Here is a 27,067-nt window from a genome sequence, read left to right as displayed (position 1 = left end):
TTCTTTCTTCATCCCCAGATGTTTCAGAATAGTAAAAAAAAACATGCATACTGCAAAGGGAAAATCCTTTTCATATATCGCTATGTGGCCACACTAGATCACCTAGTCCAGGTGTAGCAAAGCTGGTGCCCTCCAGATGTTGATCTGCTACTCCAGTAAATCCTGATGATAGGCCATGCAGAACATCTGAGGGCACCACATTGGCTACCCCTGACCTAGTAGGAAGGTCAATCTATCTCAGGCATGGGAAACCTTCGGCCGTCAAGGTGTTGCTTAACTGCAACTCTTATCAGCCACAGCAAGCATGGCCAATGGCAAGAGATGATGGGAGTTGTAGTTAAGCAACATCTTGAGGGCCAAAAGTACCCCACACCTGATCTATTTCATAAGCAGGTGTTTGCTTAATGCTTTTAGTTGGGACGCAAACATTTTTTTGGGGGGGGGGACCTCCCATGTATATACAAATATTATGTTTCTCAAGAACAGCTCAGATGTGCTGTTCAGAGGGAAGAATTTGGGTACAAATATATGCTCTAGGATACAGGTCAAAAAACAAGTAGGTTTAGAAATCATGTGCACCATGGCTACCTTTGTTAAACCTTTCAAGCTAAATCATTAATGAAATTGATATTTGGAGGTCAAGATGCTTGTAAGGAGAAGGAGGGGGAAGTGCCACATTAAGTCAGTTCCTCTGAATAGCTAAGACCTGGTACAGTTCTACAGTAGGGTCCCGCTTTACAGCACTTTGCTTTACGGAACTTCGCTAATGCGGTGGTCTCAGACGCAATTAAACTAAAGCCCCACTCATACAGTACTTGTTCCGCTTTTACGGTGGTTTTCAGACGTCGCATGCCATTCTATTCAATGAGTTCTGCTTTTCAGCAGTTTTTGCTTTTCGGCAGGGGTCCGGAATGTAACCCGCCATATGAGTGGGGCCCTACTGTACCGTATATGTTTTAAATAGCAAGATGGAGAGTTAAAGCTGCAGCCCTAAACACACTAGCCAGGGATTAAGCAAGGGGCGAAGAACCTTTTTCATAATTCTTTCATTGGAAATCTTCCAGGGGCCATATGCCAGCAGTGAGTGAGGCCTGAGGCAAACATGGACCGCATAATGGATTTCAGTAAGCTACATTCCATCTATGAAAACCTCAAGAGTTTTCTACACACCTGCACCTCTCCCCAATCAGGCAAGCCTCTTGGATATATTTCAGCTTGGCAAAAGCACTTGAGGGGGCACAGAACAGGGCTAGGGAGAGGTGTAGCTTGGGAAGAGTCCTGGGAGCCAAATAGAGAGGCCTGAAGGGCCACATTTGGCCCCTGAGCTTGAAATTCCACACCCCTGGACTAAGCTCAATTGAACACAATGGAACTGACTTCCAAATAAGCATGCATAGGATTGTACCAAACTTCATGGATCAGTGATCACCACTGAATGATTCTTCGCTCAATTACTTTTTGCCCTAGCTGTGTTCAGTCATTTAAAATATGTTCAGTGAATAAATGTGGGAGGCACAGCCTACCACTCTGATGATGCCCTGCCTATATTCACTGCACAAGCTTTGATTGATTGAAACTTTATTTTTACCCCGCCCTTTTTCCGAACTGGAACTCAGGGTGGCTTACAAATAAAACTACATGTAGTTAAAAACATAGAAAAACATACAATTAAAATACAATTAAACTATGCACAACCTTAAAACCTTAAAAGGCACTTAAAAATCTAAAAACAATTTAAAATAATACAAATAATAATATAAAACAATAAAACAAGCCTTGTAAAGCCCAGTCCTAAACACCTTCAATCCCAAAAGCCTGTCGGAATAAAAAAGTCTTTACTTGCCGATGGAAGGATGGCAAGGAGGGGGCCATTCGTGCCTCCCTAGGAAGGGAGTTCCAGAACCTAGGAGCAGCCACCGAGAAGGCCCTATCTTGCGTCCCCACCAATCGCACTTACGAGGGTGTTGGGACTGAGAGAAGGGCCTCTCCTGAAGATCTCAGGGCCGGGGCAGGCTCGTATACGGAGATACGGTCTGACAAATAGCTTTGAAGACTAAGCAGGAGTACTTGTGCAAAATTGCTTTTTAAAAATGTGTTTTTAAATTTGTATATTTGTTTTTAATGTTTTTAATTGTTGCAAACTGCCCAGAGAGCTTCAGCTATGGGGCGGTATTCAAATGCAATAAATAAATAAATAAATTTATTTATAAGAAGGTTTTAAACTGCTTTCCTGAGAATTACACCCCATTCAAGGTGTCTTGAGTGTTGTTGGAAGTAGGGCTGCTTAAAGAATTTCATTTCTAGGAATTCCAATATAGACTGTCCTGATCCATGCCTCCTGGCCCTAGTATATAGATCAGAATATAATTATCCATCATGTTTCACATTTCTCCAAGCTTTACGGAAAGAAGTCCTTCTTGAATTTCAGGCGTATGAGTAAAACTTCCTGGTTCTAGCAGACATTTTAAGGTAATATTTAGTTTGATGATGATTTAATTGTTCTATTGTTTATTTTATGTTGCTTGTTGGAAATGTAAATGATTAAGTGGAATACAAATGTGTTAAATAAAATTAAATAACGTGGGGCTGCCTTTGAAGACTGTTCGGAAACTTAAATTGGTACAAAGAGCTGCAGCCAGAGTGCTAACCGGGGCTGGTTACAGGGACCATACAACTCCCCTGTTACAACAGCTCCACTGGCTGCCAATTTGTTTCCGGTCACAATTCAAAGTGCTGGTTTTGACCTACAAAGCCCTATACGGCTCAGGTCCAGACTATTTGACAGATCGTATCTCCCTACATGAACCTGTCCGGGATTTGAGATCTTCAGGTGAGGCCCTTCTTGTGTTCCCCACACCTTCGCAAGCACATATGACGCGGACACGAGATAGGGCCTTTTCAGTGGCCGCCCCTAGGCTGTGGAACTCCCTTCCGAGTGAGGTGTGATCTGCTCCCTCCTTGCCGTCTTTCCAGCGACAAGTAAAGACTGTTTTATTTCAATAGGCATTTGGGATAGAGAACGACCAGGATTAAGTGTCATAGGTTTGGTGATTACATTATATGATTTTATTATTTTAAATTGTCTGCTGTTTTTAACCTATATTTTATGGTTTTAATTTTTCTCATAGTTTAATTCTTTTTTAATAATATACTCTGTATGTTTTAATGGTGTTGTTTTTAGTTGTAAGCCGCTCTGAGTCCTATTGGAAAAAGGGCGGGGTAGAAATAAAGTTTATTATTATTATTATTATTATTATTATTAAAATAATAAATATGCCACTGGTCTCATTTGTTGCAAATGAATGAATGAAAAAGGCCAGAATAGGGTCTAAAGGGACCGGCTGAGATGTACGGTTCTGGTTTTGGTGTACGCAGCTTGGGACCAGGATACCTGAAAGATTGTCTTAGCTGCGGATACCATCTTATCTGGAGGTCCATTCCACACAACATAGGAAGTGGATCTTTACTGTTGTGGCACTGACCCTTTGGAATTCCCTGCCCTTAAATATTAGACAGGCACCATATCTATTATCTTTTCAGTGCCTACTGAAGACCTTCCTTTTTCAACAAACCTTTTAAGTAGAGACCTTATCCCAGTCTGCATCTGTGCTGGAACTGCTGTTAAAGATGTATTTAACATCTTTTGTTTTAAAGATGTTCTGTTTTAATATGTTTTTAAAATGTTTTAACGTGCTTTCAGTGTTTTTGTTTGCTGCCCTGGGCTTCTTCTAGGAGGAGGGGCAGGATATTAATTAATTAATTAATACCCTATGTATAATTAATTAATTGACAGATTGATTGATTGATTGATTGATTGATTGATACCCAATATTGTATCAAAGGCTATTTGCCCAAACACCTACATCTTTGGAGAAGACCACCAAAGATGAAGGAATGAACCTTCTCCCATCCCCCCCAGCACATAGGTGATATGGCTCTGTTCATATGATTGAGCCTGACAGGTGTCAGGTGCCACCTGTGGACAACCTTTAGGGAAGACTGCTTTACTTTTGTTGAAATGGTGCAAAGTGGTTATTTAGACCACTATTCTTCAACCTTGGGTCCACAGAAGTTGTTGGACTACAACTCCCATCATCCTTGCCCATTGGGTAAGCTGGCTGGGGTTGTAGTCCAACAACATCTGGAGACCCAACAGTGGTTTAGAGCATATCGCTTCTCACCTGCTCTCAGGAATCGGTGTCCTCAGGTCATTTCCCCACACAATCTTAAGCCCTGCCGTGCCCCTGTAGGAGGTGAAGATCATGATTTTGTATAACATGGGGGACACACCCTTCTCCAACCAAACAGAGTGGATACATGCTCTGACAGATATTTAAAGTGTGCCCGCATATGTATTTTTCTTTCCCTTTTCTAAGCTTGTTACTGCATTCAGGTGGCCATCAGGAAATCCCTTGCTTTCTCTACACATACCTTAAAGCAGTGGTGGGAACAGAGATGGGCATATCTGTCAATTTTGGTTTCTCTCAGTTTCTTATTTTTCAGTCTTAAGTTCAGTTCTCCACATTTCTACAGCAGGGTGTGGATATTTTTTTAAAGTCCTCATGAAAATTCACCAGCATTGCAGCGTGAATTTCTCCTGTTCGTATGCAGTTGCTTAATACATGCTTTTATGTATTTTCACGAACATGTGCATTGTTATGCATTTTTTACTCTAGTAAGTATATTTATTAATGTAATGTATATCCCATCCTTCCTCCCAAAGGATCCCAGGGCGACAAACAATAAAATCATCTTTAAAACAATTCTAGTACAGATGCAGGCTGAGAAAGATCTCTACTCAAAATACTTGTTGCAAGAGGAAGGGCTTGGACAGATGCCAAAAAAGACAACAGAGATGGCACCTCTCTAATATTTAAGGGGAGGGAGTATATTCATTTTTGTACACATTACTTACCTTGCTTGGCTGGAGACGTGCACTGCAAAATTTAGAAAAGTGTGAATTTTAAAGGATGGCTGTGTTTCTGTTGATGTATTGTTTTGGAAAGTGTGACTTAGTAGGCTTGCCCCATCCCTAGGTGGGAAACCTGCAGGAGGTTTCTGAATTTCAGAACTGGCATGCTAGAAAATCTCTTTGTTTTAAATAGATCATATCTGCTAAGCCCAAGTAAGCGTGCCCTTCATGATTCTCCACTGTGCAAAAACTAGGTAAATGCATGAATTGGGGCTGAATTAGCTCAGTTGTGAAACTTACCTGAAAAAAGACATAGTGTCTTGTGCTGATTATATCTACCTCAAAATTGGAAACCTGGCAATCAACACTGTGTGCCCAAAGCTGATAACTTAATTGTTTCTCTCACTGTGGTCTGTTGTCACCCTGGACTCTTCACCCCCCCCCCGAATGATAACAATAATACTGCAAATGTTTGTTGCCGTACCACCACATCAAATGCACTTCCAAACTAGTATGAGTCTGATGTCAATGTGAAAAAGAAAGGTGTATTATGAATTCTATTTTGATGTTCTACCTGTTTTAATTATGCTTTTCTATGTTTCTATGAAAAACAATCTATTCTGGATATCAAAGTGGGTGGCCAGTGACTGTTCTCTAGGCAACATGGTTGGAGGCGGTATGAGTAGGGAAGTGGTAGAAAGTGCAACACTTTCTGCAGAAATCAACAGTTTTTTTAAATCTCCAACAATCAAGTTCTTGTGTTTGCAGAGATGGTTCTTTGTGTGCCCCCCAAGTCTTCTGCTACTGTTGCTCTAATTGGGGATTATGCAATCACAACATTAAAGTGCTCTATGGTACAGTGCAGTGCATTAAAGTGCAGAATTAAATACTTCCCATACAGAGTTCATTAAGCCCTGAAGTTTGCTAATTAATTAATTAGGTCTGCACGATTCCTGGGGATTACAATAGCATTAGCATTTGAATCTGTTTTGCATCAAGCCAACTCCAGAACATACTTCTTGAGCATTCTGACAGTGGGAAAGTGCTGTGAATTCAACCAGAAAAGGGGGAAAAAAACCCATTCCTGATTTTTCTCATGCAGATCCAAATGGCAACATAATGTAATAAGTGAAGGCGGAGGGCGGTAAATAGTCTGCTGGTGAAAATTCTGGTCTGTACTAGATTCTGGTAATATAGGCTGATTTAAAGGAGAACCACATTAGAAATAACACATTTTTGCTGAAGAGAGGTAATGTTCTCAAAAAATAAAAAATGAAGCAATTTCACAGCCAACTTAAGGATAATTGAGACTAGACTTGATTATATGCTAACAACATTCCCTTCACTATGGTCTGCAGGGGAGGGAATTTTCCTATAGAAGAGCTCTATTTGGGGGGGGGACTTATGAGGTCATGGCCAGTTGATGCACAAAAAGTGAATTGTTTGAGTGGAGAAAATACTGAACTATTTCATATGGCAGGTTGTTGAGCCAGCCTCCACGTGTTCTGAAACCTCCCAGTGACAATTGACCTGATCAGATATTGCACACACAAGTGGTAAGAAGGATGCATGCGTGCACATTTGTACACATAGTGTGTAATGAACTTAAATCCAGATTTGTGATTGTATGTTCGCCTGTACAGACACCAACCCTAACCTACAGCTATCCACAGCTTTACATGCATAGGTTATGTGCATGTGGTCAAGCACTTCACACACACACTGCATGTGGGATGATGTTGTGAAAAGTGCTAGCAATGTAGAATAGTGCAAATTGCCATATGTTGATAATCATTGTAGAGTTTCCTGCATGTCCATTTCTTATTTAATTTCTTACTCCGTCTGTAGGTATTAAAAGCCCATAATCCTGCTGGGGTTGGGAATAGAAATCCCTCTCTAAGAATCTGTAAAGATCAATATTTACCCAGAATATTATATTTGTGAATTTCAGCATTGACTGTTTGACAAATCTGTATCACGTATCATTCTATAAATGTGATATTAGTTTTTTTTATATTCCATATATAACTATGGAACAATCTTCCAGGATTCCTTTTTTTCAGTTAGGAGCTGAAGTTGAAAAACCATTATTTCTTTCTTTCTTTCTTTCTTTCTTTCTTTCTTTCTTTCTTTCTTTCTTTCTTTCTTTCTTTCTTTAAACTTATAGACCGCCCCATAGCCGAAGCTCTCTGGGCGGTTTACAAGAACAAGAACAGCATCAGAAATACAATACACATATGACAATATAAAACATTAAAATTTAAAATGTTAAGATTAAAACAGTTCCAACTTATACTAACTAATTAAAATGCCTGGGTGAAGAGAAAAGTTTTAACCTGGCACCAAAAAGATAGTAATGTTGGCGCCAGGTGTATTTCCTCAGGGAGGTTGTTCCACAGTTCGGGGGCCACCACTGAAAAAGCCCTTTTTCGTGTTGCTACTCTCCGAGCTTCCCTATGGGTAGGCACTCGGAGGAGGGTCTTTGTTGATGAGCGGAGTGTACGGGCAGGTTCATATCGGGGGAGGCGTTCCAACAGGTATTGTGGTCCTGTGCCGTGTAGGGCTTTGTAGGTTAAAACCAGCACTTTGAACCGGGCCCGGAAGCATATAGGCAGCCAATGCAAGCAGGCCAGAACAGGTGTTATATGGTCGGACCGTCTGGTTCCCGTTAACAGTCTGGCTGCTGCATTCTGCACAAGCTGCAGTTTCTGAACCATCTTCAAAGGCAGCCCCACGTAGAGTGCATTGCAGTAATCTAGTTTCGAGGTTACCAGCGCATGAACTACTGAAGCGAGGTTCTCTCTGTCCAGATAGGGGCGTAGTTGGGCCACCAGCTGGAGTTGGTAAAAAGCACCCCTTGCCACTGAGGCTATCTGGGCCTCGAGTGACAGGGATGATTATAGAAGGACTCCCAAACTACGAACCTGCTCCTTCAGGGGGAGTGCAACCCCATCCAGAACAGGTCGAACATCCACCAACTGGTCAGGAGAACCACCCACCAGCAGCATCTCGGTCTTGTCTGGATTAAGCCTCAGTTTGTTAGCTCTCATCCAGTCCATTGTCGCAGCTAGGCATCGGTTCAGCACGTCGACAGACTCACCTATAGAAGATGAAAAGGAGAAATAGAGCTGCGTGTCATCAGCATACTGATGGCAACGCACTCCAAAGCTCCTGATGACCGCACCCAGTGGCTTCATATAGATATTAAAAAGCATGGGGGACAGAACTGACCCCTGCGGAACTCCATACTGGAGGTCCCAGGGTGCCGAGTAATGCTCCCCAAGCGCTACCCTCTGGAGACGGCCCACCAAGTAGGAGCGGAACCACTGCCACGCAGTACCGCCCACTCCCAAATCAGTGAGTCGGCCCAGAAGGATACCATGGTCGATGGTATCAAAAGCCGCTGAGAGATCAAGGAGAATCAGCAGAGTCACACTCCCCCTGTCTGTCTTCTGACAAAGGTCATCATACAGGGCGACCAAGGCTGTCTCCGTGCCAAAACCGGGTCTAAAGCCCGACTGAAATGGATCCAGAAAATCGGTTTCATACAAGAGTGTCTGGAGCTGGTTGCAACCACTCGTTCCAGGACCTTGCCCAGGGATGGAACATTAGCTACGGGCCTATAGTTGTTAAAATTTTCCAGGTCTAAAGATGGTTTCTTCAGAAGTGGTCTTACTGTTGCCTCTTTCAGGCGACCAGGGACCACTCCCTCTCGCAGTGAAGCATTAATCACTGCCCTGGCCCAGCCGGCTGTTACAGTCCTCCTAGCTTTTATTAGCCAAGAAGGGCAAGGGTCCAACCTAGAAGTGGCCGCGCACACCAGTCCAAGCACCTTGTCGACGTCCTCGAGCTGTACCAACTGAAACTCATCCAAAGAATCAGGACAAGACTGTGCACTGGACACCTCATTCAATCCAACTGTTATAACATTGGAGTCCAAGTCCTGGCGGATGCAAGAGATTTTGTCCTGGAAGTGCCTAGCAAATTCATTGCAGCATGCCTGAGATGACTCCACCATGTCCGTAGGGCCAGAATGCAAAAGCCCTCGGACAATTTTAAAAAGCTCTGCTGGACGACAGATAGATGATTTAATGGTGGCAGCAAAATATTGCTTTTTTGCTGCCCTCACTGCCCCTAAGTACAACTTAGTATAGGCACTTACCAGTGCATAATTGCATCCATCAGGAGTTCGCCTCCATCTGCACTCAAGCCGTCTCCTCTGCTGTTTCATCACTCTCAGCTCCAAGGTATACCATGGAGCTGTATGAGCTCTACACAAGAGAGGGCGCACAGGAGCAATCGTGTCAACCGCCCGGGTCATTTCTGCGTTCCACAGGTCCACCAGGGCTTCGACAGGAGCGCCAGCCTTATCAGCCGGAAAACTCCCCAGAGCCCTTTGAAAATCCTCAGGCATCATTAGTCTCTGGGGGCGGACCATTTTAATGGGTCCCCCACCCTTGTAGAAGGGAGAGGTCGCAGTAAGTCTAAACCTCAACAAGCGGTGATCTGTCCATGACAAAGGGACTGATGTAAGACTCCCCATATACAGATCACCATCCCCCTGTCCCGTGGCAAAAATTAAGTCTAGAGTATGTCCTGCTATATGTGTTGGGCCAACAACATATTGTGACAGCCCCATGGTTGCCATGGAAGCCATGAAGTCCTGAGCCGCCCCAGATAAGGCGGCCTCGGCATGGATGTTGACATCCCCCAGCACCATCAGTCTAGGGGATCTCAGCAATACATCCGGGACCACCTCCGTCAGCTCCGTTAGGGCGTCCGTTGGGCAGCTGGGTGGGCGGTATACCAACAGAATCCCCAATCTGTCACGTTGGCTCAACACAAGATGCAAACACTCCAAACCAGTAACCACAGGGACAGGGTGCCTGGAGAGGGAGATGGAACTCCTATAGACCACAGCCACCCCCTCCCCATCCCTCAGATCTACCCTGATGCTGAACCAGATACCCCGGTGGGCACAGCTGGGAGAGACCAACTCCTCCCTGCTCACCCACCCAGGTTTCCGTAATACATGCCAGATCAGCTCCCTCATCCACAATTAAATTGTGGATGAGGGAGATCTTATTTTGTACCGACCTGGCATTTAGGAGCAGCATCCGGAGATCCGAGAGCTGGCTGATATGACAACCAAAAAACCTGTGGGTGTGAGGGAGACCGGAACAAGGCACAGTCATTAGCTGCCTGGGCTGAGTTCCCCTCACCTGGCAAGTCTTCCTCACAATGCCGTATCTCAAGCTCGTGTGGCAGATCAATAGCTGCAAGGTTGCCAACTGACCAATAAAATGATGTGACTCTCTGTGCTTTTTTTGGCAACAACTGACAAAGCAACTGATGCTTTTCACAGACAAGCACTGTCACCTGCTAGTGGTTGCAGATGAGGCTGCTGTTAAAGGCACAGGATCAGTGGCCCATAAATAGTTGCCAACTTTACATGTCTGGGGTAGTATGATTTGAATTGACTTTTCCCATGTCCAAATCCAATACTAATTCTTCTGGCCTTATTTATTTATTTATTAGTGGAAATAGTAGAACCTCATTGCAATGAGAGCATTCCAGTTCTAATTATCTAGGGAGACACTTTGAAGTTCCAGATGGATAGTTTCCTTTCCCTGTTTTTCAGGACTAATTGGCTTTCTAATGAAAGTGCCCTGTCAAAGGTAATTTGAAGGTCTTTTGTGAAGGAAACACTTACTTAGTAGAACTGAGATTACTGACTTTTTGCAGTTAGTGAGCAAAAGATAGTGATTATTGTTGACACATACGAAACGCAGTGCTATGGGAGTGTTGAAAAGGAAGGTCACAGAGCATCATCCTAAATTGAGCAGCAAGACCACATTGCATTAAATAGTAACTGTGGACCAGGCTAGACATGATGACGTTACCCCTTTCTTGTTGTTCATGTGTCTGTGTGTGTTTAACATTTATATAAAAAGAAGTATGTTGGTGGGAGGAACTGCACTCTTTTCTTTGTGTGCTGTCATCAGCCCTATATCCTGGGTGGGGCAAATGGGTGCAATCCCTCCCCCCAAAAAACGGTGCTTCGCCCCCACTAGGATTTTATTTTATTTTTTGGAAAATTGTCTTTAATTTGTGACATGACAGACAATGACAACCTCCATTTAAAGAATGACGGCTTGTTTTAAGAACAGGAACAATTTAAGAATAGGACCCTCTGAAGAATTCCGTGACTAAGGCAAGGCAAGTGCACATCAAAAGCCTCATCTGGAAGAACTCTTAAAACTCTGTTCACTGAAGTACAGAATACTGACAGCTTTTTTTTACTTCTGCCCAGGGCAACCATTTTGTCAAGGCATGAATACCAGCCCCTCATTTTTTCCAAAAAACTATAACAAACCCCACTGATCACAGTCACCCTATACTATACTGAAGTGATCCTGAAAAAACCAGCCTGTATAGCAACATGACCCTTGAATAGTTAAATATTAAAACTTTGTATTTTGGGCTACAGTTAGACTCCATCCCTATCTGACCCAAACCAGTCGAAGTCAGACACAGATATGAAGGTACGCTTTTCTTTAATAGGTTTAATGGAAAAGTTCAGTTCAGACTGTTTCATGAATCAGGTTACAGGCTACACAAAGATCAGAGTCTTTACTAGGAATAGCTAAGCATGACTATACAGGCATACCCCGCTTTAACATACGCAATGGGACTGGAGCATGTATGCAAAGTGAAAATGTACTTAAAGTGAAGCAATTATCTATGCATGTACTGCACTGCAATCGCCACTAGATGGCAGCGGCGTCATGCCATTAAGTGTCCGTAATTGTGAAGCACGCGTACGTTAAGCGGGGTATGGTGGCATATGGAGCATGTACATTATAGTGAGGTGACGTTAAGTGAAGCGACGTTAAGTGAGGTATGCCTGTACTGCACTAAACTGTTGTCGCAGCAATTAGACACGCCTCCTTACCTGCCTTACGTAAGGATTGGTGGACTCCCTACTTGCATGAGAAAAGTGTCACAGTTGAGAAAGCGTATGCACATAAGCGCTCCTCCTCAGAAGGACAGTGGGAACCCTTTGAGCCTGCCAGCATCACAGCCTACAGGTCCAAGGTGAGGGTGGCTGGAGGAGGGCTGCATGGCGGTGACAGTGGAGTGAGCGAGGAAGGGGGCTGAAGGGAAGGTGGAGAGACAACTTCCTGAGTGGGCAGTGCCTCATCAGTGGTAATTGGATCTATGGGGATGGAGCTGTCACTGTCAGTGGCACAGGAGTCTTTAAGCTCAATTGAGTCTGGCTGCACATCAGTATAGCCTTTCCTCTTCCAAGTCTGACTCCTTCTCCTTGTTCTCATCGCTCCACTCCATTCCACAGGACTCATGACAATCCCTTGGAATTTCGTTTGCTCTGCTTTTCAGTTTCAGTTTCAGTTTCAATTGTATTCTCTACCCAGCCAGCAATAAATAAGCATGTTTATTTGCCTGCAATAAGAAGTAGGAGTTTTTTTATTCTACAGTTATTATGAAGATTAGAACAGGATTGGGTGCTTGTGCTAAAGGGTGAAATAAAGAGATAACTTAAAGTGATCTGAACAAATATCTACCCTAATTTACCCTTTACTTTTTTAAAGCACTCACTATACATACAATCATAGTGGCTATATTTCCTCTTTTTCTTCAGCACTTGATGGCAAAGGATTAAAAAAGCCCAAGAGGAACAAAAACACAGCTGTGCGCACTACAGTTAGCTAGCTGCCTGGCCAACTAGACTGTAACCCAAGCATAATTTCTGTGTTTTTTTCAATGTGAGCAGCTCAGCATGAGGCTTTTTTAGGGTTTCTGGACAGAAAAATTAACCCAGCAACCAGTAAAAAAAAAAAATTCAGTTGTTTTCCACAACTTGTTTCCAATCACTTAGTTAGTCCTTTATATTGCAACCAGTTAAAATGTTTCTTTTTGAATGTCCAATAGGAAAGCTAACAGTCAGGAAGAAGACTAGAAAGAGGGACCCTCAAAGAGGAACACCTTTTGTATCGCCTTCTTCACTGTATCCTTAACATCCTTTTTTTCTTATGAAACAAAAAATATGCTAGTCATTTAATTCCTGGTGTTCAAACAAACTTTTCTGTTAACTCAACCTTTACATAGTCTGTTATGTAAGTTGACACACTCTCTGTATGGAGGAGGAGCGAGGAGGCTGTTCCCTGCCTTTCCCTTCATTTGGCCTAGCCTTCACACCCTTTCCATTGTTGGGGAGAGGATCTGCTGGTGCTATGCACCTCCCTCTCAATGCCCCATCTAAATATATGGCTGCCCCACCTAGCAAGGAAATCTGGCTACAGGGCTGGCTGTCTCCCAGGCATTTTCTCTTCATCCATCAAGAAAAGTGCATTAAACAATACAGCATTGCGAGTTAAGGCATTGGAAGGAGGAAGTTCAGCTCCACTCACCCACAAGCTTCTTTTGATATTATATATGAATAGTGCAGAAGCAAACACAGTGGCCCCTGTTTGGTCTTTGTTTCCATTGAGGCCTTAATGAGTAGAACTGTTCACAGTTCCTCCAATCCAGTCCAGGGTCTGATTTGTTGCTTTGGATTGGCCCTGGAAATCCAAGAATGATCTGGGCCCCAAAGTGAACCAGGGGCCAGCCCTAACATTTCATTAGAGTTTTAAACCCTAATTAAACATGATGCAGAGGAGAAAGAAGGAGATGAAGTGGGCAATGGGCCTCCATGTCCACAGAGGAAAACACAAGGGGGGGAGGGTAGAGAGAAAGAGAGTGGAGTGTGGTAGCAGCCCCAATCCTTTTCCCCTTCCCTCCTCTCTTTTCCCCTTCTCCATTGTTTGGGGGGGCTGCACTCCTCCTGCTGCTGCCTCCACCTTACTTTCCCTCACTCCCTCTCCACCCCCTGAAACAGGAGCTGGAGATGTGGCTGAGAAACTGAAGTGAGCGTCAGCAGGGCTGAGTGGACTGGGAGCTGTGCCTATAAGGGGACAGAACTGAGGGGGCAAGAGCTGAGCCAACATCTTGTTACCAGTTCCTGGAGGCCCACATTTGTCTGTCCTGCAGACCATCTGCCACCGCAGAGGAGGACCATGAGATGTCCCAGGCAAAGTGCAGCATTCCTTCTCTTCCCGCCACCCAAAGCCCCCCTTTTTGGACAGTCACTCCAGGTGGCTCCAGTTGGGCCAATTCAGTTCATAATCTGGGCTCAGCCTATTAATAAGTCTAAGAGTGCGATTCTATATTTGTCTACTCAGATGTAGGAATGTGCTAGAATTCCGCCCAATTTGGATTTTGAACCAAATTTTCCATTAATTCACTTATTTGCTATCATTGCAGATTAGATTTTTATGCAATGATTTTCTGCAGCTATATTTGGAAACAGATTTTTTTCAAAAAGTGTCTGAAATATTGATATTAATATCAATAATTCCTTCAATGTATCAATATTTCCCGGCATTTCCTTTAAAAAATCACTGTTTAAAAATCTTGATATTAATATGTTTTTTTTCCAAGGGAAAAAAAATGGATGGGTAAAAGTGGACAAAGAACGAACTCAAATCAATACCAGCCAGTTAGCGATGTAATGCTTTTAAATCAGCACTGGCAGACAAATCACATCCCTACTCAAAAGTAAAAAGGTAAAGGTGTCCCCGCACTTATAGTGTGAATCGTTTCCGACTCTTAGGGTGACGTCTTGCGACGTTTACTAGGCAGACCGTATATATGGGGTGGGATTGCCAGTTCCTTCCCCGGCCTTTCTTTACCCCCCCCAGCATATGCCGGGTACTCATTTTACCAACCACGGATGGATCGAAGGCTGAGTGGACCTCGACCCCTTTTACCAGAGATTCAACTTCCTCCTTCCGTTGGAATTGAACTCCGGCTGTGAGCAGAGCTTCGGCTGTGTTACTGCTGCTTACCACTCTAAATTTCAATGGGGTTTACTCCCAAGAAAATGGACATAGGATTGCACCCTAATGTAGTTTCTTTGTGATGTGTATCCTATTAAAAGAATAGCCAAAGTGGCTTACAATAAAACAGGGATCCTTAACCTTGTTGGGCCAGGAGACAATTTTGGAAACCTAAGAAACCGCCATAATCCCCTTAAGAACATAGAGATCTGTCTTACACCAATTCATACCTTTGGTCCTTCTAGCTCAGTATGTTATGTTATGTTACTTTATTTATTAAATTTACATCCTACCTTTCTTTCCAGAAGGAGCCCAGGACAGCAAACAAAAACATTAAAAACATCTTAAAACAAAATACTTTAAAACATATGAAAACAAGACATTTTTAAAACATTAAAACAAAACATTTTTAAAAACAGAACAAAAGATATTTTTTAAAAAGAAGCATCTTTAAAAATATCTTAAAAATCAATTCTCAAACAGGCGCAGACTGGGAAGAGGTCTCTACTTAAAAGGCTTGTTGAAAGAGGAAGCAGTAGGCACCATTAAGATATACAGAAGGTACCTGTCTAATATTTGTTGTTGTTGTTATGTGCCTTCAAGTTGATTACGACTTATGGTGACCCTATGAATCAGTGACCTCCAAGAGTATCTGTCATGAACCACCCTGTTCAGATGTTGTAAATTCAGGTCTGTGGCTTCCTTTATGGAATCAATCCATCTCTTGTTTGGCCTTCCTCTTTTTCTACTCCCTTCTGTTTTTTCCAGCATTATTGTCTTTTCTAGTGAATCATGTCTTCTCATGATGCGTCCAAAGTATGATAACCTCAGTTTCATCATTTTAGCTTCTAGTGATAGTTCTGGTTTAATTTGTTCTAACACCCAATTATTTGTCTTTTTCGCAGTCCATGGTATCTGCAAAGCTCTCCTCCAACACCACATTTCAAATGAATTGATTTTTCTTTTATCCACTTTTTTCACTGTCTAACTTTCACATCCATACATAGAGATGGGGAATACCATGGTCTGAATGATCCTGACTTTATTGTTCAGTGATACATCTTTGCATTTGAGGACCTTTTCTAGTTCTCTCATAGCTGTCCTCCCCAGTCCTAGCCTAATTTCTTGACTATTGTCTCCATTTTGGTTAATGACTGTGCCGAGGTATTGATCCTTGACAAGTTCAATGTCCTCGTTGTCAACTTTAAAGTTACATAAATCTTCTGTTGTCATTACTTTAGTCTTTTTGACGTTCAGCCGTAGTCCTGCTTTTGTGCTTTCCTCCTTAACTTTCATCAGCATTCATTTCAAATCATTACTGGTTTCTGCTAGTAGTATGGTATCATCTGCATATCTTAAATTATTGATACTTCTCCCTCCAATTTTCACACTTCCTTCATCTTGGTCCAATTCCTCTTTCCGTATATGTTCTGCATATAGATTAAACAAGTAGGGTGATAAAATACACCCCTGTCTCACACCCTTTCCGATGGGGAACCAATCGGTTTCTCCATATTCTGTCCTTACAGTAGCCTCTTGTCCAGAGCAGAGGTTGGAAAAGTTACTTTTTTGAACTACAACTCCCATCAGCCCAATTCAGTGACCATGCTGGCTGGGGCTGATGGGAGTTGTAGTTTAAAAAAGTAACTTTTCCAAGCTGTGGTCCAGAGTATAGGTTGCACATCAGGACAATCAGATGCTGTGGCACCCCCATTTCATTTAAAGCATTCCATAGTTTTTCATGATCTACATAGTCAAAGGCTTTGCTGTAATCTATAAAGCACAGGGTGATTTTCTTCTGAAAATAATTGGTCCAATGTATGTTTGCAATATGGTCTCTAGTGCCTCTTCCCTTTCTAAATCCAGCTTGGACGTCTGGCATTTCTCGCTCCATATATGGTAAGAGCCTTTGTTGTAGAATCTTGAGCATTACTTTACTTGCATGGAATATTAAAGCAATAGTGCAATAATTACTACATTCCCTGGAATCCCCTTTCTTTGGAATTGGGATGTATATTGAACGCTTCTGTGGGCTATTGTTTAGTTTTACATATTTGTTGACAAATGTTTGTCAAAATTTGGACAGATTCAGTCTCAGTAGCTTGTAGCAACTCTATTGGTATACCATCTGTTCCTGGTGATTTGTTTCTTCCAAGTATTTTAACAGCAGCTTTCACCTCACAATCTAAAATTCCTGGTTCTTCATCATACAGTTCCTCCCTGAATGAATGTCATCCTTGCATCTCTTTTATAGAGTTCTTCAGTGTATTGCTTCCATCTTCCTTTTATTTCATCTGGGTCAGTCAGTGTGTTCACCTGTTGATTATGTTGGAATGTATGAGGTTCAACTCCAACTTGGTGGGTTGAGGCTGCATGGGGTTAAAAAGGGTAGTTAGGGAGGAGACCTCTTGGTTGCTAGGCTATACCTGTCCTTTGATCCTTACCGTCTCTACCCTTCCTGCTAGACTGATATGCAAAGGTTGTTGATCCCAGTTCCTTCCCGCCTTCCCAGTTTCTTCTTCTCTCTCAAGAGGGGAGCAGACATCTTTCCTTTGTCTCTCCCTCTCAACCAGCATAAGAGCTGCACTGGAACCAGTGCAGACTGCTCCAACATAGCTAGTTAGCTAGATATAGAACTCTTTCCTATCAAGCATGTACTTCCAGAATAAAGTAGTTATTTCTTATTTTTGAAGCTTAAAGTCTCTGTCTGACTAATTTGCAGGGAAGGTAGAATCTTAGCAAAGATTCAAACACACACACACAAGCTTGCTCAAAACTCTCCGCTCTGCTACGCAACTCAATAGAATTCTGACAGATTATTCAACATCCCTACTCTTGGTTTAAATTCCACTTTCATTTCTCTAATCTTTTGGAACAGGGCTCTTGTTCTACCCTTTTTGTTGTCCTCTTCTATTTCTATACAGTAACTATTGTAATAGTTCTCTTTGTCCCTACGTACTAGTCACTGTATTGTTGCATTTAGGGTTCTGACTGTGTTTCTATCTCCTTTTGCTTTTGCTTTCCTTCTCTCTTTAACCATTTTGAGAGTTTCTTCAGTCATCCATTGAGGTATTTCTCTCTTTTTAACTAGAGGTATTATCTTTTTGCATTCTTCCCTGATAATGTCTCTGACTTCACTCCATAGTTCTTCTGGTTCTCTGTCAACTAAGTTTAAAGCCTCAAATCTGTCCCTTATTTGATCTTTATGTTCTTCTGGGATGTTATTTAAATTATATTTTGGCATTATGATTGATTTGTTGTTCTTCTCTAATTTTACTAAAGCTACAACCAGTTCATGATCTGTACCACAGTCTGCTCCTGGTCTTGTTTTTGCAGAAAGTATGGAACTTCTCCACCTTCTGCTACCAATTATATAGTCAATTTGATTCCTATATTGACCATTTGGTGATATCCATGTGTACAGTTATCTTTTCAGTTGCTCAAAAAATGTGTTCTCAAGAAACAAATTATTAATATTATCTATTTATTAATATTACCTAATATTTAAGAGGAGGGAATTCCAAAGGGTAGATACATTACATTACACTAAAGGTCCACTTCTTATGTTGTGTGGAATTGACCTCTTGATAAGATCGTTATCTGCAGGAGGCCATCACCTGCAGGGCTCAGTGACTGACTTGGTATATAAGGGGTAAGTATTGTTTACACTGACAGGCAGAGGCTCCCCAGGGGTCACTGGAGATGCCAAGGATTGAACCTGGGACCATCTGTATGCAAAGGAGATGCTCTGCCACTGAGCTATGGCCCCTTCCCCAAAATATTGTTATCGGTTTAGGGGTTGAGATAGATGATTTCTATGAGTCCCCTTCCAGCCTCTGATTTGGAACCCTACACCTAGAGGTGAACTCTGCAGCTGAGAAACCTGCTGTGCTTATCAGATGAGTCTCCTTTGTTAATCTAATAGATTGGCCAGGTGAACTAATGTGTCTGTCAAGTGCCCATTAACTGGCAAATGGCCCAGGGAGATCCTATTGTTATTGAAACTTTTCAGGAGAGCCCGTCCTGGGGCAAAAGAGAGGCTTGTGTTTTTAGCTAGTCTGAGGAAACGCTGGGAACTGGAGACATACGGAGAGGCCTGCTTCCTGCACAGTGGCATCAGGATGCCTCCTATAAACCTGATGGAAAAGCATGATCTACTGGACTGCTGATGGTTTGAACCCCTCCATCTTTTGCTAAGGCTGTGAATGTGTGTAAATAAACCATATTTCACAAAGACACCATAGACTCTGCTAACTTTTTTTCCCAAGAAACGAAACCCCAGGCAACAGCAGGGACCCCTGAAAGTTTCCCATCACTTGGAGATCGGGGTGGCATATAACACTGGTAGCAGCAATGATTTGCAGAGAGAATGGACAGCCTCTTTGGAGAGAAAAGGGAGGCCCCATGTGTGAAGGTGAGAGCCCTGCCTGATCAGCCACTACAAGGAGTTGAGAGTGACCCGAGAGTCCAGCTGCAGAGCACCCAGACTGGGGTGGCTAAAGAGATCCAGAAAGTGGATGGGCAGCTGGAGGGCTTGGACTGTGAGGAGTTGTAGTCAGTAGTGGGGGAGGAGGAAGAGGACTTGATTGTCCAGGAGCCTGCCAGGGGGGAAGACACCAGAAAGCTGGCAGTGAAGGGAGGGAGAACAGAGAGGAAGGTTTCTTTCTGCCAACCAGGGTGGGCTAGGCCAGCTAGTCCTGAATAAGATGTCCCCAGATAAAGACTCGTTACAGGATTTTGATTTGGAGTTTGGGGCAAGAGATGAGGTGGACTGGCTTAAAGACTTTTCCCAGGGCAGAGAGTGGGAGGACAATGGCTACAGCCTGCCGTGTGCTGATGAGAAAACAAATTTGTCCCTGGAGATGTGTCCCAAGACCCTGCAGGCAGCAGCAGGGATCAGCTTGGACTGGGAACTCCATGAAGCCCCAAGACAAAGGGACGTGTGGGCAACTGCATGGTTTGGGGGTCGGGGGTCATGCTTAAGAGACTGTGTACTGATTTGCTGTAGGACTCATCGGCCGAGTGCCTTTTCAACAAAATATATGTGTGTTCTTAGGGAAAACAAAAATCCAGGAATGGCCAAGCTATCTTCTGGGCTGAAAGGTTTGCCTTTAAATGTGAACTGAATCAAATTTCTCTCTCATCCATCGTTTCACCTGCTTTTCTCCATGAAAATATCACAAGTGGCAAAATTCATGCTAAGGGGTGAAGAGATCTAGATTTGTCACATGTAATATTTAATGCCCTCCTAAAATAATTTCCCAATTACTTCATTAAATTACTTTAATTAAGTCATTCATTTCTAATTGCTGAACGAAACCAGCAGTCTGATGATGAATTAATACAAATATTCCTTTTGTTATTCTTGCATACCTAGCAAATGCAGTTGTCTAGGAATCATGAATCAGTTGTCTAAGAATAAGGAAACTAAGATTGTGATCTTAAATGGAAGGTGGATTCTTCCATTAGGGCATATATGGGAGACCACTTTTAAGAGAGCACAAACTACCACCATCATCCTCTTAGTCACAGTGAGATTCTCAAAACTGGGACAATTGAAGGGCAGAGTTTTTTTTTCTTACTCATTCAATGTGTGCTTGGAGACGTGGTCATAGTCTGCACTTATGACTGTGAGCAATAGTAGGAGGATGGACTTGGGGGAATTGCCGATGTAATAGGAGAGAAAGGGAATAAACGATGGATTCTGTGGAAAATGTTTGCCTTGCTTCTCTCTCTTGTAAAAAATGCAAGACACGGGAAATATTAGCTTGAACCCAAAGAACCACACACACCACCTGGAACAGCATGTGATTTTGTGGGAGGGATTGTAGCTTTGGGAGGGGGAGGAGTTCTGTTTTGAAGATGTGAAGTACCTTCAGTTTTTGGGGTAATGCGATGTGAAAAACAGCAACTAAATATAACTAAGTGATCACATAATCTTAATTTTGCTCTTTTGCTCTTTTGGACTGAAGGTACTCTGACTACAAGCAGTGACCTTGTCACTGGCATGGAGGCCATCTGCCTTATACTGGTCCATCTAATTCAGTATTGTCTATACTGACTGGCAGCGGCTTTCCAGGGTTTCAGACAAGGCTCTTCCCCAGTCCTACCTGAAGATGCCAGGGCATGGACCCGGGATCTTCTGCACATAACTGTCATTGATGATATGGCTGGGGAGCTGCAAAATGGCATCAAATGAGAGAGTACGTTGTTCCAGTTCTTCAGAGGAATGTAAATAATAAAATGCACGATCGGTGTTTTCAGTGATGAGCATGTATCGAGTATGATGTATCGTTTGGCTTGAAATACTGAGTGATGACTTGTGTGCATAAAATAGCCACCACAGAGCAAACGCTATAGTAGTTTCCTTGTCATCTTGCCTCATAAACATCACAGGTTCAGCCATGAATGTGGAGTGATGTATCTGCTGTGTGAGCGCATCAACCCTCAGATCTGAGGACCAGGAAATTGTGAGAAACTCAGATTTTATATAGAATCTAGGGGTGAATTCTGCATCTTTGAAGGAGCACAAGCACACCCACGTCTAATTGAGTATTTATATGTTTCCCATTGAAGTCGCATCTCTTGAATTTACCAAGAGAGAAAAAAAAGTTGCTTTTGTCTTCATTTCCTGACTCCTGTGTAATTATCACGATCTCTATTTGAACATTTTACTGCCTCATCCGTGAAATAATCTTCCTCTGAAGCACGTTCAAATTTACGCATTACCATTTCTGCTTCTTTTATTGCTTTTCTTCTTCCTTTGTTATGAAGAGAACAATGGCAATGGAATGTGCAGGCACAAATTAGAGCCGTTTATTCTCATTAACTGATCTCACAAAGGAGAAACACCCCCTCCCCCCAAAGAGCCCAAATTGTCAAATTGTGATTTATGCCGCAATATGGTAACTTATGGAAATGTGAACTTTGGATTACTTGTTGCACGCAGGCAACAAAGCATAAGGCAAATCAGTCTGATCACATCTAATTCAACTGCAGTTTGGTATCAAAATGCCAAAGATATCCCCATAATATAATTTCTATATGTCGATTTTGACTGGCAGGGTCTAATCATCTCCTGTGGCAATAAGTGCACCATGTGCTCAATAAAAGGAAACTCCTTAGATTATATGGTGATTTACAATAAAATATGAGGTGCATGCCAGAGAAAGTTATTTGCACAGCAGTCCCACTGAAATTAATGTAATGATGGCCTCGTAAAAACACTTACTTACTAGAAAATCAGTTCCATTTGAAATCAACGGGTTTTGTTTCCAAATGAGCACACAGGGGACTAGGATGCGTATAATTTAAGTATTTAGATAATCTCTTATAATCTCTGTCTCAGAATCTACTAGCTGCTCACAGCATCACCTTTCATTTTTTAAAGAAGAGCCTCTAACTGTAATGCCGATTTTACGAGGCCATTTTGAACTAATTGCATAACCAAATATGTGTATGCAAACATATTGGCTTCGTTCTAGAGTTCCCATGAATGAAACTCCACTCACAGATTGTTCCTGTGGGCAGAAGAAGGGGAGGTGCTTTTTGCATGTTCCTTCTCCCCCCTGCAGTTTCCTGTGCACCCTGGACACAGAGCTTGGAAAAGTTACTTTTTTAAACTACAACTCCCACCAGCCCCAGCCAGCATGGCCACTGGATTAGGCTGATGGGAGCTGTAGTTCAAAAAAGTAACTTTTCCAAGCTCTGCCTGGACATCTGCTCTGGAGGACTGGAGGACCCTCCGGAACAGCATGAGAGGTGGTGTGGGAGAGTGAGCAAGAACTGGAGAAAATCACACACACACTTTTGCTAGCAGGAATCGCTGCTGGAGTTTTGTCCCTTCAGCCAATGGAAAGAACTCTTCTGTTGGTGGAAGGGCAACTCAGGATCTAAGACAAGAACTTCCCCATTTGTATGTTATATCCCAGTTGCTAAAAATATGGTTTATCTGATTGATGAATGTAGGTCTGTTATTGGCACATAAATCCTTTTCAAGGGTAATGAGGAAACACATTGAGAAAGGGCCATAGGTCTGTAGCAGAGCATCTGCTCTGTATTCAGAAGGTCCTAGGTTCCGCCCCTGGCATGTCCAGGAAGGGACAGGAAACTCTGCAGAACTGCAGCCAGCTGAGGTAGACAATACTGACCTAATCGACCAATGGCCTGACTCGATATATGGCAGCTTCCCATGACCTATGTTCCTAACACGTAAGGGGGGGGGACATGGATGAGTGTGTGAGCTCTGCCCCCTCTGTCTCTGTTTTCTTCACTTTCTAACTTGAGGAGGGTGACTGTTTTTAGCAGGGAACCTTTTGTATTTGTGGAGACTCCCAGCAGGGTTTAGAACCCTAGGACTTCATTATTTGATAGAATTCCTTATTTTATAGAATTGGATACTTTTGACTTGACTACACAAGAGCCATTTGGCCAGGTAATTTAGTTTGTAGGATAAAGCAATAAATAAAGCATAGCCCTTTGTTAGAGGAATATTGACTTTCAATTATAGCTATCAATCTGGGGGTGGGTGATTGAATTCTATGGTCATATCCGCCATACAAATAGAAGCTTCATACACATTGTGGAACAGCCTACCTGAAGAGATCCGCCTGGCGCCTACGGTACTTTCCTTCAGGCGCCAGGTTAAGACCTGGCTATGCTCCCAGGCATTTTAATGTTTTAATGTTTATGTTTAATGTTTTAGCTTAAATTTTGTTGATACTTGTTATTTGTTTTTATTGTAACATTGTATTTTAACTCTGTTTTGTACACCGCCCAGAGAGCTACTAGCTATGGGCGGTTTATAAATGAAATGAAATAAATAAATAATAAATAATAATTTCCTAATTTTGCATTTTTCCTCTCAGGTAGATTTAGTCCTGGATGAGTACAGCAGTGTCCCACAATGGATGAATCGCACTGGAGTGCTACTTCCTCCACAACGACTTTTTATTTGTGTTACATTTCAGTGTTGCTTTGACCGTACACATTTGTTTCCCCAATTTATGTTAGCCACCATGAGCACTTTGTTCTTGAAGTGGGAAAATAGGATAGAAATCTTGCCGTGAGGGAGCAAAGGCGGTAGCGGAATGGTAGAGCATCTGCCTTGCATGCAAAAGGTCCCAGATTCAATCCCCGGCACTTCCAGGTAGGCTGGGAAAGAGTCCTGCCTGAAAACCTGGAGAGCCGCTGCCAATCAGTGTAGACAATATTGAGCAAGATAGACTAATGGTCTAACTCAGTATAAGGCAGCTTCCTATTCTATGTTCCTATCATGAATGAACAGACAGGGAGGGAGGTAGATAAGTCCCAGTTCAGTACATATAATGAGAAGGTTTTTTTTTTTTAAGGAAAGCAGGGCTATTTGTTTCATATACCCCATTAGAAAATAAGGATTCAACATTGGCTAGTCCAAGGCTATGGTCTGAAGGCACATGAGGCCACCACCTTGCTGAAGCTAAGCAGGTCTGGGTCTGGTCAGTGCCTGGATGGGAGAACCCCTGGGAACCACATGTATGCTGCCTTGGGTTCCATGGTGAAAGAAAGGCGGGGTAAAAATGTAATAAATAAATAATCAACTCTTCCCATTACACACCCTTTAATGGTGCTAGGTCTGCCACAAAGTTTCATACCAGCTTGTGAGAATGTGTTGAAGTGACCCTTGGCCTTGTGCATCTCTTCTCCTTCTCCTTTGTGCATAAGGTAAGAGATGGGAAAGCTCGTTCAGTTTGGAATATACCACAGTTTCTGATTACCTCCATACTTGGACAACTGTGGTTAATAGTGGACATGAGCATCCCACGGCTCACCTGGAAAGGGCTCAATCTCTTGCAGGCATTCCCTTTGAACACACACCAAAGACTGCTGTCTTCAGCATGGTCCATGCTCAGAGAGCCTTCTCCCCGGCAAAAGTTGATGCAAGTACCATCATTTTCTGACTGGGTTGCTGGGACTTGTAGTCCCAGATTCTTCCACAGTGGGAACGGACACCCTGCTGGGGAACTAAAACAGCTGCTACTGCTGCTGCCAGCACTGCCTTCTACACCAATGCAGGCAAATCACTGGGTCGTGGGGGGGGAGGCAGAAAAGAGAAAGTGGAGGGGAGAACTTGACGTGCAAGTTGATCAGGGGCCTGCTTGACTCATGCCTGCTAGTAATGAATCCAGTAGGGCTGACTGTGGACCATTTGATGGTAGTTGGTGAGGCTACCCATCTGTCAGTCACCTGACATCACATCCCGAAAGGCGACTCAATATCAAATGAAGAATCAGGAGGTACTTAAGGTGCTCTTTTGATTCTTCCTTACTTCCTTTGCAGGCTTGTCCAAGATGCACCTGCAAATGAAGTTTTTTTCTTTTCTATTAAAGTTGTGGCGCCAAAGGAAAAATATTCCTTTGTGGGCGCAGATCAAATGAAAAGGAAAAAAAAGCTCAAAGAAAAAAGTTACACAGAGCTGCTTCTGTAAAGGAATTTTCCTTTCCAGCTGTTGTTCAGCACTTTGGAATTCGATGCCTTTTTCTGTAGCCACAGGGTACCAAATTTTAAAAGCACTGAATTCTACCAGCAGGTTGAAAGAAAGAATCAGGAATGCACTTACAGTGTGCTCCTAATTCTTCCTATTCTAATTGGTCCCTTGAGCGTAGCTATTTCATGCCTGATGTTGCTGGACAAAATGCCTGGCCAGTTGTGGAGGCTTCTGGTGAGCTTAATGAGCCCCGTGGACTGCAGGTTCTCCACCACTGTGCTAAACCATGGTTGAAGCATTACATCTGAACTGGGCCAATCATGATGGTTCATGTTTATTATTATTTACTTATTTCCACCCTTTATAAATGCACCTTATTGGTAGGAAGTTAAAGCAGTGTACACCCCCCTCCATTTTATCATCACAATAAACCTCTGAAGTAGATTAGGTTGAGAGATAGTAACTGGCCCACAGTCACTCAGTTAGTTTCATGGCTGAGTCTTTCCATTACACTGGCTCATGATGTAAGGTGCCTTGAAACCTGGCTCTTGATGTAAGCTAGGAACATTATGAGACTGCCCAGAGTTCACACAGAAAAAGACAATGCTGGCCACCTCATGTTCTGTGAGCATTGTCCTCCTGGCTTTTGCCATCACTGCTCATGGTAGCCCGATATGTACCTGCTTAAAGCTGTCTGAGAAGCATGAACTGGTGTCTTTCCTATTCATAGAACTGGCGTTCACCGCAGCCTGAATACACTGGTTTACCTGGTATGCTTCATGATATACACAAGAAGCGGTCACCTACCAAAAGGCAGTGGACTTTGCGCAAGACCCACAGAAACAGGAACATTGGAAGTTCCTCTCTCTATATGGTCCGACTTTTTATCTATCTAGCCAGTACTGTTGACTCTGATAGGCAATGGCTCTCCACACTTTTGAGCAGAGATCTTACCCATTACCTGCTTCCTGATCATTTTTAAATGGCGATGCTAGAAACTGAATCTGGGATTTTCTGCATGAGATGTGTACTGCCACTGGACTATGATCCCTTTCCTCCTTCTTTGCCAATGATACCCGAGGATCTTTCTAGGGCACAACTCCACACCATGAACCAAGGTACAGCGATCCAGAGCCTTGAAGAGCCCAGTGCCATTTTCGAACTACAGAGATGAGGTGCCACAGCCAATGATACTGAACAATGGACATGGGCTGACCATTCCAGAGAATGATTTAAATACTGGCATTGCATAGAATGAGTTAGTCTGCAGTCAAAGAAGTCATCACAGCTACTAGAACCTTTCCAAGTTGCCTGCTTAGTTTGAAATATTGTCCTGGGGAGTTTTCCAAAAGACTTGTTACCAGATTTACTTATGCACTGCCACTGAACAATATTTGCAAGGTCTCCAAAATCTGTTGTCAATAAAATGCGTAGCTAATCTGCATATGCAAATGAAAAGCAATTTGAAGTTAAGTGTCAATTTCCATAAACATTACAATATCTGGCTCAATAATATACACACACATTTCAAATTCAAAGCCTAATTAGATCTCAGGAGTGTATATAAATAAGTTTTATTGTTTTGCTATTTGAACCTAAGCTTAGAGGCAACAAAACACAGATATAAGCACCCCCCCACATAGAGAGTTCCTTGATTATATACTTTTGTCTTTCAATATCAGAACTTGTATAGCTGTGATAACCTTCACCTCTGATCATAATTATGCTAATTATAATTTATTGCAACCACAAAAGAGTCCTCCCCACCACAGCTCACTTCTCTGTTCA

This window comes from Rhineura floridana, chromosome 2, assembly GCF_030035675.1.
Source record: "Rhineura floridana isolate rRhiFlo1 chromosome 2, rRhiFlo1.hap2, whole genome shotgun sequence".
NCBI classification, from domain to species: Eukaryota; Metazoa; Chordata; class Lepidosauria; order Squamata; family Rhineuridae; genus Rhineura; species Rhineura floridana.
The sequence above is the reverse complement of the archived record's forward strand: the minus strand, read 5'-3'. Positions refer to the sequence as shown.